Source organism: Jaculus jaculus, chromosome 3 (assembly GCF_020740685.1).
Source record: "Jaculus jaculus isolate mJacJac1 chromosome 3, mJacJac1.mat.Y.cur, whole genome shotgun sequence".
In the NCBI taxonomy this organism is placed as follows: domain Eukaryota; kingdom Metazoa; phylum Chordata; class Mammalia; order Rodentia; family Dipodidae; genus Jaculus; species Jaculus jaculus.
In genome coordinates, this window is record NC_059104.1 from 180,242,106 (window position 1) to 180,256,124 (window position 14,019).

The 14,019-nt window shown below is 50.8% G+C and overlaps 1 protein-coding gene across 2 annotated transcripts in view; it reads left to right on the forward strand.

The window, feature by feature from the left end:
- The window catches only part of Arntl (aryl hydrocarbon receptor nuclear translocator like), a 110,835-nt gene that overhangs the window by 59,108 nt on the left and 37,708 nt on the right, over positions 1 to 14,019 (forward strand). For both annotated transcript variants that reach the window (XM_045145022.1, XM_045145023.1), the window contains exon 3: positions 12,602 to 12,728. The gene's annotated coding sequence lies outside the window, so the exon portion shown is untranslated. The remainder of the gene's footprint in view (positions 1 to 12,601; positions 12,729 to 14,019) is intronic.

Consider the following 14,019-nt stretch of genomic DNA (forward strand, 5'->3'; position numbering starts at 1 on the left):
ACCAAATAACAGCACTGCATTCTTTTGTTTCCTTAGAACAAGATGCAGATGTTTTCCAGAATTTTCTTCAACTTCAGGCAGTAAGTGTTCTTCCCGGAGTCTTTAGAACCAGGCTCCCTCCCTCACTCTGCAGCACACACAGATACGAACAGACAGAGAGCAGGGCTCGGCAGCGTGGCTTCAGTCAGCGTGCCCCTGAGCATGGCATGTCCCCCCTTCTCGGCACCACAGGGCCTGTTCCCGTGCCTCTTTTGAAAGCAAGAGAATGGCCAGGTTGCGGTCAGGAGGAGCGCTGTGTGGGTGAGAACTGAAGTTTGGAGCAGGAGAGATGCAGCCTTACCCTCCAGAGAGCAACTCACCTTGCTTTCCACGTGGCACGTCTCCTCCTGCCAGGCCCTGGGTTGGAGCCCCAGAGTCCCGAGGAAAGCAAGGCACCAGGAGGCTCCCTTCAGGTCCCACTGTCCCTGTCCTCCGGGGAACACAGATGAGGGTAAAGTCCTGGTCCCAGATGGTCAGGGAGTGAGTCAAGTGCACTGGTACCAGGATGCAGTAGGCAGTGTCAGCCAGGCCAAAGCACCTCCCACAGAAATAAGTGGGATGGGAGCCCCAGAGTTCTAGCTGCCTCTGAGCATCCACAAGGCTGGTAATAAAAAGTACTTTCTGTTGAGGGAGTCAGTAGGGGGAGGGGTGCAGGGTCCCAGTGAGCGGTCTCTCCATCTGAGCGACTGTACAGAACAGAGATCCCTTTAGTGTGTCCTGTTGAATCCTCAGCTGTTGGGTGTTAGATGAAAACGGTGTGTGGCCGCATGGACCTGGGAAGGCAGAGACTGCTATTTTAAGATGCCCTCATTCTGGGGGGCGGGGGGAGAGGGAAGCATGTTAAAGGTCCAAGAAGCACAGCAGAAGAGAAACTGTAGCCCGCATTCCCCACACTGATACGGCCCCTGAAGCCGTCAGATTCCCCTGGACTGATGCTTAGTGGCTGACCTGGGCGGTGCTTCTGTGAACAGTTTCCATCCTAGTGCAAGCTCTCCGTTTGCACCAATTTCTTTTGCAGGACAGAGAATGGGGTTTAGAGAGGACTGACTTGCATAGTCTGCATTCCTGTAGTGTCGTCAGCCTTGGTCAGGTTACTTCCCCCTAAAGACCTGGTTTCTTCATGTGTACGACAGGAGGCGCTAGCCATCGTCTACAGCTGTTGTGATGCCCTATGCAAAACTAGGAACAGGGCTGGAGAGATGGCTTAGTGGTTAAGCACTTGCCTATGAAGCCTAAGGACCCTGGTTCAAGGCTCAACTCCCCAGGACCCACGTTAGCCAGATGCACAAGGGGGTGCACACGTCTGGAGTTCATCTGCAGTGGCTGGAAGCCCTGGCGCGTCCATTCTCTCTCTCTCTCTGCCTCTTTCTCTGTCACTCTCAAATAAATAAAGAAAAAAATTAAAGAAATAATTTTTTTAAAAATTATTTATTTATTTATTTGAAAGTGACAGACACAGAGAGAAAGACAGATAGAGGGAGAGAGAGAAAATGGGCGCGCCAGGGCTTCCAGCCTCTGCAAACGAACTCCAGACGCGTGCGCCCCCTTGTGCATCTGGCTAACGTGGGACCTGGGGAACCGAGCCTCGAACCGGGGTCCTTGGGCTTCACAGGCAAGCGCTTAACCGCTAAGCCATCTCTCCAGCCCAAGAAATAATTTTTTAAAAACTAGGAATAGTTCATGCAGACGGCTTACTGTCAGGCAGACATGCTGTATTAAACTCCACCATCGTCGTGCTGAGGCAAGTAATGTTGTCATCTTTGTCACTTTAGTCAGGAGGCTGTGACACACAGAGGCCAAGTGCCTTGTCCAGTGTCAAACCACTAGGGTATGTTGGGCCTGTGCTTGAATGCCTGATGGAGTCAGGACTTGGAACCTGACCCGGCTTCTCCCACCAGAGCCATGCTCTTTACCATTTTATGATGGTCGGAAGAGGACAGAGCAGAGCACCCTGGTGGTGCATGGGTATTCGAAGGGGTTCTGGGGTTCCTGAGATTCCGGGTCACTTTTTCCTCACAGTCATGAGAGGGTCATCTCCCTGACCTGCTTGTCAACTCACTTCCTCCCATCACAACTTCCTGTCTGATCTGCCTTCATCCTGGGCCTCTTCAGTTTGTCTGTGGGGTTCAGGTCGCTCCATACCTGTGCCACAGGAGGTCTGTACGTCTACCTCAGAACCGAGAAGCCTCCCGGAGTGTCAGCAGGACCATAGCTTGTTTTCATCCCTCACCTCAAGACAGTCCTTGATTCTGATAGGCTGGGTGCACGTCCCGGGAATGCGCGGGCCAGCCCGTCCTATGACCCCTTCTTAGCCCCTGTCACGCTCTGTCAGCCCTCAACATCCGTCTGCACAAGATGGGGCTTCTTTGTCCCCGTTGCACTGCAGGGCCTTCCGACAAAGGCTAGCCTTGTTTTGACTCACACAGTGCCCCACATTTACAAGCCCCACCCCTTAAAGTGTATTCTCATTTATACTTGATGCCAGGGTTCTCATGCGTGTCACGTGACAAGGTACACAGTCATCACAGATGGGGATGACCCCTGCCCCGGGTCCCTGGCAACCAGTGCTTTCCAGGGTGACAGATTCTGTCCTCCTCTGCTCAGAACATACCTGACTATCTTACCCGCCCAGCAAGCACCCACAACTCCTGGTCCTAGGTGTGCCTTCGCCCTTCCATTTCCTTCCCTCACAGCACACACACCATCCAATAAACCAATTATTTTTTCCCCTGTTCTGCATGTATCTTTATGTATGCCCAGTGGCTAAATGGAAAAAAAAAAAACAAAAAAAAACTTCATTAAGGCACTTGACTGCCACCTGCTGGAAGTATATTGTAACTGCACCAAAATGCACTGGCACCTCTTGGGAGAACTGCAAAAACTGCTATAGTCTTGCACCACCTGTTACTTTCGCCTTGCTGTCAGATATTTATTTAAACATTTCTCCAGCCACAACTGAGTAAAAAGTGAAGATTTCCACTGTGGCTCAAGGGCCCTAGATTCTGCTAGGGATGACAGAAAGGCTTGTGGGATAATCTTGGTGCAAGCACCTTAGATTCAGGGCATCGGGTTTCACTTGGTGAACATTCTCTGAATCCATGCATTGCCAAGCAAGGCAGCTAAACTCTCCATGGGCTTTCGGAGTATCCATTGAGGGTGAGGGCGGCTTTCAAAGGGGCAGGGCCCCATCAGTCTATGGCCTCAGCTCAAAGCCAGTGTCAGCAGCATTCTGTCCCCAGCAAGCATCCAGGCAGGCCCCATGCACTGAGGAGTGGGGTGCGGCCAGTTGCTGGCTCTTCTAGCAGGGGAAGGAAGCCAGCACTTCCAGAACATGTGTGTCCAGGGCCACGTGTTGGATGTGGGCATGCAGGGGTGACAGCACAGGCCTTTGTGAGGAGCTCGGGGTTGTGTAGAGGAGGAGATTATAAGAATATAGACGGTAGACTGAGTTGTCCCAACTGTTCCTTCTCTGGAGGCCTCAGCCCTACCCGCTTACTCAGCTACTTAGTGACATCCTGGGGTTCACATGTGTCTTAGCCGAGCTCCATCTCACTGTTACACTGGGGTGACACTTGGAGAAAGGGAAGTCGGGGTTTTACCAGGATCCTATGTGTATGTATATGTCTGCTTGTGACTGCACATGTATGTGGAAGCCAGAGGTCAACACTGGGTGTTTTCCTCAGCTACTCTCCTCTTTATATTTTGAGATACGGTCTCTCACGGAACCTGGAGCTCAAATCAACTGACCCAGCTGGTCAATAAGCCCTGTGGAGCCCTCCTGGCTCTGCCTCCTCAGTCAGCGCTGAGGCTGCAAGTGCACTGCCATACCCAGCTTTTTAAAAAGCTTTTTATTGACAACTTCCACACAGTGAACAACATGTCATGATCACGGTCCTGTCCTACTGCTTTCCCCTCCCCAACCCTTCCACTGAATCCCCTCTTCCAGTTGCCTCTCTTCTGTTTTGATGTCATCATGTCCCCTTCTAGTACACAGCTCTTGTGCAGGTAGCGCTGTGAACACTGTGCTAGTTTGATTCAGGCATCCCTCATGGATTTTACTATGAATTCTATATGCTAGGGTCCCAGCTGGTGTCAGTTTGGGAACTGAAGCCTCCTGGAGGCAGTGTATTTTTGGGCGGGCTTATGGGTGTTATAGCCAGTTTCCCCATTGCCAGTGTTTGGTACACTGTTGTCCACCTAATGTTGGCCAGGAGGTGATGTCCACCTTCTGCTCGTGCCATCATTTTCTCCTGCTCTCATGGAGCTTCCCCCCAAGTCTGTAAGCCAAAATAAACCCTTTCCTCACACAAGCTGCTCTTGATCAGGTGTTTTCTGCCAGTAATGTGAAGTTGGCTGCAATAGTTAAATTGATATTGAGAAGTGGATTGATTGATCCTAGACACCTGACTCTGTGTCTTTGGCCTTTTGGAACTGATTTGTGAGAGGAATGTGAAAGGATTTGAAACCTCGGCCTAAGAGATGCCTTGCAGTGCTCTAAGTACAGTTTGATGGGCTTTTCTTGAGAGTTGAAAGACTTGAAATGTAGTAACAACTGCAGACTGTGAGGTTTGGCTTATGAGGGTGAGAAAGAGTTTTGCCTGGCCTGGGCTAGAAGTAGTTTGTGTGAGACGCTTGTTGTTATGCCTGGGATCTGAGAACTTGTGCAAGGTTGCATTGTGTAGAAATGGACTAGTGTGAGCAGAAGGATGTGGCACAGACAAAAGAGGAAATCTTTGGGCTGAAACCGTTGCTTGGTTGGCTGCAACTGTTTGAGAGATTATAACAATTGAGATTGGGCCAGCTGATCTGCATTGGGACAATAGGAAGAATGCAGACTCTTCTGAAGGGGCGTGAATGATGATGGAGTGGCCTGTTCTTCAAAGTTTGTTTTATTCCTCCCATGGATTAGCAAGTTGATAGCCCATCTGGTATTATGGAATATAACATGTGCAGGAAGGAGAGAGTCATTGAATTTGCAATAAGGTTTTGATTTTTGGAAGTGGCCATAGATAGTTTGAAGCAGGCTTGTTGGATTACCTGCATAGAGGCCTGCTGGAGATAGAGACATGAGAATGAACTGTGGGTTGTAGTGGAGACTCAGTGGAGATGCCAGTACTATGAGATGGCTACTAAGGAGAGCTGTTGGCCCCAAATGAAGTTTTCCAGGACTGTGAGTAGCCTAGTTGGAGGGACGGAATTGGAACTCCAGAGACTTGTCACTGGTTAGATTTATCGAACTTGGACTATGGAGATGTTTGAACATCTTTGGGATTGAGAAAAAGTGTGGGGACTGTTAAGATGGGACCAAATGCATTATATTTTACATCATGGTTGTAAGTTTATGGGAGCAAGAGGTAGTCTCTGGTAGTTTGACTCAGGTGTCCCCCATAAAATTATGTGTTCTGACTCCTAGGTCCCCAGCTGGTGGCAATCTGGAAATTGGAGCCTCCTGGAGGCAATGTTTTGTTGGGCGGGCTTATGGGTCTTATAGCCAGCTTCCCATTGCCAGTGTTTGGCACACTCTCTTGTTGCTGTTTTCTACCTGATGCTGGCGAGGAGATGATGTCCACCCTCTGCTCATGCCATCATTTCCCTGCCATCATGGAGCTTCTCCTCCAGTTGAGTCTGTAAGTCAAAACAAGCCCTTTACTCCCATAAGCTTCACTTGGTCAGGTTCTCTGTGCAGCACCTCGGAACTGACGATAATTGACAAATACCATGGCCACTTTGTGTCTGGAGGACGGTATTAAGCACTCTTCCTCTTTGTTTGGCTCTTACATTCTTTCCATCACCTCTTCCACAATGGACACTGAGACTTGGAGGGTGTGATAGTGATGTCTCCGTTAGTGCTGAACATTCCACTGTCACTTCTTCTCAGCACTTTGATGAGTTTTGAGCCTCCCCATTAGTCTCTATCATCTGAAAAGAGAAGCTTCTCTAGCCAAAAGTGAGAGTAGCATTAATATATGGGCATAAGCATAAGTATTTAGAGGGCAGTTTGGTGAGCATAATATATCCATTTAGCAGACAATAGTAGTAGTTCCCCCTAGGACTTATGACCTCTCCATCCATAGGCTTTTGTAGTACCAGGCTGGAATTCCTTACAGTGGAGTGGGCCTCTAGTCCAGAGAACAATTGGTTTCCCCCATAACAAAATCCAACCATTGCACCAGTTGGTACATTTGGCCTGGCTGATCAGCCTTAAGGCTTGCAGGCCCACTGCTGAATAAGACAGTTGATGACTTTTCTCCCCCAACAGGCTGCACAGGTCTCTCCAGCATCCCAGCAGGTAGTCCACAGGAAGGTTTCCAGCTCAGCTCCAGCTTGATTTCTCAGTGAGCTGCAGCCCAGGCATATGGAGTCTTCAGCAGTAGGGTCTAACCATGTAGTTCTAGTGAGCAAACAAGAGCCTTGGCAATGGGTTATAATGTTTTGGGGGCATCAGAGGCAGCCCTGGCCAATAACTCACTGGAAAGTATCCCATGCCTGGCACTGAAATTTTTCCAGTAACAATCTATGGCTTCTGCACACAACACCTCTACAGGATACTTCTGCATAAACTCTCTCTTTTTAAAAACACATATATTATTAGCTAGCAAAGAAGTAAGTTTCCATATGGCTTAGTCATAACATCTTAAATTCTGATTTACCCGCCTCCTTCCCTCGTCTGTCTTCCAGCCCATCAGACGCCCAGCTTTATTATGAGTGCTGGCCATCAGAATTCAGGCCATCATGCTTCCACAGCAAGCACTTTACCATCTCGCCAGTTCAGGATTCCATTTCTGGAAGAGGGGAATCTCTGTTCTTTTGTAACCTTTGCTTCCCCAGAGCCGCTCAGGACAGCTCTCGCTGGGCTCCACCGAGGGGCGCACTCTGCAGCTGCCTTTCTCTGCTCAGGCCTCTCTGCAGAGCCACCTCATAGACCACTGGGCTCGCCCAGAGCTCTGCCGCCACCTCAAACAGGATTCCTTCTCTCCCCTGACCCCAGTTTCTGTCCCTAGGCAGGCTTGTTTTATTTTTGTCCATGTGTTTTGCTTTGGGGGTGCTTTGTGGTGACGGGATCAACCCCAGGGTGGAAGTTGGAAGCATCTGCAGTGAAGCCCCATATGCCCGGCTTTCAGCCCCACTTGGTGGCTGTGTGTTGAATGAGGATGCTTTGCTTCAGCCCTCCGTGCTCGGCTGGGTCACGTCTACAATGAGTGGGTCAGTTTTAAGGATTACACTTGCCTAGTGTGAAGCCATTGCTTCCCCCCCCCCCCCAGATGGCGGTAGGACCCTGGGCTTTATTTCTTGTGTTGACTACCCTATAGTCATATAGCAACCATAACGAGGTGAGCGGCTGTTCTCAGTTTTCTGAGACAGCAGTGTCTCCCGGGGTAGCAGGAATTTCAATGCTTAGCTGGGAAGGTCCAAGGCCAACAGATGAATTGGCCAGTCTTAGCCCGTTTGTGCTGCTGTAACAAAATACCACAGTCTGGGGATTTATAGAAAAAAGTTTTGTTGCTCATGGTCTGGAGCCTGGAAAGTGCAGTGTGCTGGTCTCTGGTAAAAACCTCTGTCCAGTGTCTTCCCACAGTGTAAGGAAGGATAAGAAAGGATCAGAGGGGCTGAACTTGCTTTTAAAAATAAAAATAATTATGTACTTATTTATTTAGGGAGAGAATGGGTGCCCTAGGACCTCTAGCTATTGCAAATAAACTCCAGAAGCATGTGCCACCACGTGCATCTGGCTTACATGGGTTCTAGGGAATTGAATCTGGACCCTTAGGCTTTGCAGGCAAGTATCTTAACCATTAAGCCATCTCTTCAGCCCTGAACTTGCTTAAAAATTTTTTTTTTTGGTGGAGAGAAAGAGAGAGAAAGAGCATGTGCCCACACATGCACCGGGACCTTCAGCCTGCTATGAACTAACTCCAGACGCATGCGTCCCCTTGTGATGCATATACACCATTGTGCGCTTGCGTCACTGTGCATCTGGCTACGGGGGACCTGGAGATTTGAACATGAGTCCTTAGGCTTCGCAGGCAAGCGCCTTAACCACTAAGCCATCTCTCCAGCCTGAACTTGCTTTTTTTTTTTTTTTTTTTTTTTACAGCAAATCCATTGCCGTGATAACTCACTCACTCCTGTGATGAGGCACTGGTCCACTCATGAGAGCAGGACTTTCATGCTCTCGTCAGATCCCATTAGTCTCATCTACTCACACTGTTGCAATGGGGATTAAGTTTCAAACACATGAATTTAGATGGGCCGGGGCGGGGGGCATGGCACACATTCGAGCCATAGGCATCACTCTAAACAAGCAGTACTGCCTCCCAGGGGCCAGCAGTACCAAAAGTCTTTCTTCCTCATATTGCCATCCACCTAGGTCTTCAGCTACCCAAGCAGCTTCTGCCCAAGAAACCACAGTGTTCAAAGGTTCAGTGGAAAGGTTGTGGCTGCCATCTTGGCTCACAGTTCATTGGCCAGGACAAGTCATATGGCCAGGCCTGACAACAGGGCACAGCGTAGAATCCTTCCACTGTCACCAGTTAGCCTCTGTGGGTCCTTTCGGTCTTCCTGGGTAGAATCAATTCAAACTGTGTCTGCTGCCCCTGGTTCCTATCACTGGCTCTGCTGTTGTTGCGATTGCTGCTGCTGGTGATCTCCAGGCTCTGCCCATTTAGCAGCCGTCAATGCAGCCAGCTACTCTGCTGCTTTTGCAGCTTGGCCTGGCAACTGCTCAGATATCCCTCCTACCACTGCTACTCCACTATCTCTGATCTTTGTGTTGCCAGCTTAGCCTCCTGACTAAAAGTAGGCAATGAAAATGTCCACTGGAGAAGCCTTTTGTTGGACCTGATGTTGCACCACCAGGGGTATCTCCCAGCCAGCTCACAATTGACGGAATCACTTACTCATATAGCCAGAGGTGAAGGGGGTGTTTATACCTGACCTAGCAGTCACTCTGTTAGGCCACCAGGGGAAGTGCGTCCCAGCTGGCCTAGGTGGAAATGGCTGTAGGGTCACCTAGAGTTTAACTGAGGCTTGTTACAGCAAAAAGTCCAGTGCAGACTGTGAAATAGTCCTGGCTGGGCTAAACCTTCAGGGCTGTGAACTGTGATCGTCGAGAATCTTCCTCCAGGCGATGGAAGTGTTGTGTTCAGAGCTGCCTGTGCTGGCCTAGTGCATTCGGGCTGGGTGTTTGGCTCCCAGTGCTTGTGCTTGACATTGCTAGGGCAGCACAGGAGAATCTAGCCCTGCCCCTTAGGGAAGCCATTTGTCCCGTCCCTCAGAGCCTTTGCTCATTTACAGGAGAAGGGTGTCGCACAGAGTGCTTGTAGTAGGAACGCCACCACTAACACTGATGGTGATTTCCCCTGTCCTCGACGCTGGGGTTACATGCAGGGCCTCGTGTGTGCTAGGAATGCTCCAGCCCAGCCCTGTTAACTGTGATTGATCCACTCTCAACAGTGCTTTGACCCCACACAGAGGTGGGTCCTCTTCACCTGGGTCACCACAAGGACTGGCAGCATGAACACAGCTGCTGTGCTTCTCTCCCCCCGCCCCCCACCCCACAGGCAGCCTTCTGAGGTGCTGGAGCCAAAGGGTGAGGGAAGAGGATGCCTGCTCTGGATTAAGGGTTTGGACGTGGTCATCTTCCTGTAAATGGTGAGGAGGGCTTTAAAATTTTTTATTGACTTTAAAATTTTTTTCTTAACATTTATTTATTTGGGAGTGATAGAGAAAGAGAGACAGATTAGAGGGAGAATGGGCACGCCAGGGCCTCCAGCCATTGCATATGAACTCCAGACGCGTGCGCCCCCTTGTGCATCTGGCTAACGTGGGTCCTGGGGAATCGAGCCTCGAACCAGGGTCCTTAGGCTTCATAGGCAAATGCTTAACTGCTAAGTCATCTCTCCAGCCCTTAATATTTTTATTTTTATTTGAGAGAGAGAACATGAAAGAATGGGTGTGTCAGAGCCTCCTACCACTGCAGACAAATTCCAGATACATGTCTCACTTTGTGTGTCTGGCTTCATATGGGTGTGGCAGAATTGAACTCAGACCATCAGGCTTTGCAAGAAAGCACCCGTAACCACGGAAACATCTCCAGCTGCAATGGGGGGTCTTTTTGAGGGCTGGCGCTCAGCCTCGTGCTACCCCACCAGAGGAGCATCCTGCCTCTGGAGCGTGGTCATGCTGACAGGCTTGCCTTGCCCTCTTCAGCGCCTGCGCTGCTCCACTGTCCTACGTGCGCAGCCTGGGCTGTGACTCCTCCTCCATCCTCCTGCTCCTTCGGTTGGAGCCTGGGGTCCTTTCCCTGTGCTCTGGGATTTGAGGGGCTTGGGCAGGAGAGAAGGAACTGCTCTCTGGCTGTTTGCTGAAAATTGGCCTTTGGGGACCTTCACCTTAGAAGTGGGTGCATATATGGCTCTGGACCCCAGGACTACAGGCCAGCCCCTCTATCCAAGAATATCTTCCCATCAGCATTTGCAATGGCTGCATCAGGGCTGGACCCTGAGTCCTCTGCCACAAGAGGCCCTCTTACGGGCTGCTAATATCTCTTGGAGTTCCCTTGTTTGGTTCAAGTCCTTTTTAAAAGTAGTTGGTCCTTAAAATTTTTTTAAACAATTTATTTGTAAGTAGAGAGAGAGGGTGTGTGTGGGGTGGGGAGAGAATGGGCGTGTCCGGGCCTCCAGCCCCTGCAAATGAACTCCAGATGCATGTGCTACTTTGTGCATCCAGCTTGATGCAGGTGCAGCAGTGGCAGGAGGCTCTGGGCAGGGGCATAGGCACTTCCGGAGGCTGCTGTGGGGGGCAGGCAAGCGCAAGCACCTCACCCGCAATAGGGCAATGTTGCAGAGAGCTCCGGGGAACTGCCCTGAGCAGCACACAGAGGTGTTGTGTGGGGCTGAACAAGGCCTGATGGGTCTTGCTGGTAGATTTGGAGCTTATCTGGAAGGCTTGAGGAATAGCCAGAGCTTAAGCCAGGAGGTGCCCTTCTGCTGACGACAGTGAGGGGGTTGGGCTGGGCAGGGTGGCACCACAGAGGCACTGGCAGGGCTACTGCACTCAACAGTGCCTGGTCCCATCCCTCAGGGGCTCTGTGCCTGAGAGAGAGAAAGGAAGGAGGCCCGGGGTGGCTTCGGCTTTGCTGACTTGGGAGCTGGGAGGACAGCGTGACGCTCCTCAGGGAGCCACATGAAGTGGAGCTGCACTTGCCGAGCCTGGAGCTTGAGAGTCAGTCTGCTCGCCGCTTCTTCCCGAGCCGAGCTCGGGGGCCAGAAGTGCTAAGTGCTCGGGCTGTCGTTGCCACGGGCCTAGGCTGGAGGGAAGAGAGGGGGCCCTTGAAGGCTTCCCACACGGGCTGCGTGGAGTCCGGGGAGGCTGCGAGCTGCTCTGGCCTGCGTGTTCATTTGAAGAGTTTGGGATGCTCAAGACAGAGCTGGTCCTTCAGACATCCTTTGCTGGGCGTGAGCCTTGTTAGGCCAGGCTTTGTGCTTCCTGCAGGGGATCAGGAGAATCCCCTTTAACTTAGTCTCGCTTGCTGCATGCTGCAGGCCGAGCAGGCGTGGACGAGGGCAGGCCGGGAGGCTCCCGGGCTCCTTCGGCTTCACTTCTTCTCGGACACCGGAAGCAGCCGGGGCATCCCGCCCCAGACAGAACACAGGCCTGCGTTCAAGCAGAAGGAGGTGGCCGGGCAGTTCTGCCGCCTGGCTGACATCAGCCCGTCACAGACTTTAAGTCCCTCTTAACTTCCTGTGTGCCCAGCTATCCTTGAAGGTCACGGGCATTTCTGTAAAAGTCTGAAGTGGGGCCAGACGCCACTTTCAAGTGCTGGCCCTACTGGCACGTGCTCTGACTTCTTGGATCTGTCTTTTCCTGTTGCTTTGGTCTTCTGGGCTCAGCTGCATGGTTTCACATGCATCAGAGCTGAGCAAGAGTCTCTTTTAGCCCAGGCTGGCCTTGAACTCTCAGCTGAGGATAACCTTGATCTATGGATCCTTCCGTTTCTACCTCCCAAGGGCTGAGATTGCGCCGTAGTCCGCTTAAACTGAGCCGTACTGCTGAGAGCAGTGAGCGTAGCTTCTGGCAGCCCCTGCTCTCGCTGTGTGGTTTGGCTGGTTTGGTCATCTCTCGGCACCCAGATATCCCCTTTATAAAATGGCTAAAACCTTACTGTCCGCCTCCTAGAGGGATTTCCAGGTTGAAACGGGTTAAGAGGGAGGGTGCCTTACGTGAAAACAACGCTCAGGTGCTCACTCTGGTTCTGCTGCCCAGGAGGAGAAATGGGAGTGCAGCGCGCTTGCCCTCTCTCAAGGGTGTATCCAGGAGCCCATACGTAGGCCTGGGTTTTTCACAGGAAATGTCTCTTGCCACATTCGCAGCTTAAGTAGGTGTCACAGGCCTGTGCAGGATGGCCGGTCACTGGGCCCGTGGGAGCAGCCTGGCTGTGGTGACAGACGGGCCGCAGCTCTCATCAGCTAGCGCTCCCAGTCCTCTCAGCTCACAAGAGAATTATAGCCCACATGCCCCAAAATGACATCTGGGTTTTCTTTTCCTGTGGTCCCCACTGTAGGTTGTTGGAAGAAGTTGAGTGCCTGGAAGAAAACTACAAAACATGAAAATTGCTTTGAGGTGACCAGCAAGTGCAGCGGTCCCTTGCTTCTCCAAGCTGGATCGAGGCTTAAGAATTGTAACCTCAGGTAAACAAATAAGTCTCCTCGGTACCTTCTGGTTACTGGTGGCCAGTGGCTGTTGGGCTGATCAGTTCAGGCAGTAAAGGGGATACTGGTGGCACCCCGTATCTGACGTGTGCCCCCAAATGGCAGGGATCTCTAAGGCCCAAGGCCTGGAAGGTGGAGCTGTGCACTCACCCTGGCTGCCTGTCTGTGAAGGTGAGAGAGAATGGCAGCAGGAATGGTGGCTGAGGTGGCGTCATCAACAACAGCTGCGGGTTTGAGACCAGCCTGGGCTGCGTAGTAGACCCTGTCTCAAAAATAAACAAGGGCTGGAGAGATTGCTCAGTGGTTAAGGTGCTTGCCTGCAGAGCCTAATGACCTGAGTTCAATTCCCCAGTGCCCACATAAAGCCAGGTGCACATGGTTGCACATGTATCTGGAGTTAGTTTGCATTAGCTAGAGGCCCTGGCATGCCCTCTCTCTCTGTGCTGGGCATGTTGGCTCACGCCTTTAATCCTAGCACTTGGGAGGCAAAGGTAGGAGGATCACTGTGAATTTGAGGCCAGCCTGAAACTACTTAGTGAATTCCAGGTCAGCCTGGGCTAGAGTGTGACCTTACCTCAAAATTAATTAATTAATTAATTAATTAATTAATTAAAAATGGATAAACAAAACTAGAAATTATAAAATCTTAGTGTAAAGGAGAATATTTGTGTTATATTCAGTTTAAAAAATGATTTTTTATAATATGTCAGTTTTAGTACTACATATAAAACCCAAAAGTTAATAGGAAAACTAATAAAAAAGTATTTACAATGTGTATGCTGAGCCAAGAACTCGATGTGACTAGTTCATTCCTGTCCACGGAGGGAGGGAAGGAGGGAGGGAGGGAAGGAGGGAGGGAGGGAAGGAGGGAGGGAGGGAGGAGGGTCCCTCCTGTGAGAGTCCAGGCAGTGAACAGCAGAGCCTGGCTTACGCCCTCCCTTGTGGGGAGCAGCTAGTAGAGGAACAGGGAAGGAGACTGTTCTAGGAAAAATGTGGATTGGTTAAAAAACAACTAGGTGGAGGCATTGAGCAGGAGGCAGGTTTCATTCTGTGGCCATTCAAGGAGGCAGCACTGAGGACGTGACGTGTGAGCGGAGACAGGAAAGAAAGAAATGGCAAAGCCCTGTTTTCAGTGTCATGACAGTAACAGGACAAAGAACAGAGTCAAAAGACTGGCGTGGTGGTATATGCTTTTAATCCCAGCACTCGGGAAGCAGAGGTAGTAGGATCACTGTGAGTTCGAGGCTACCCTGAGACTACATAGTGAATT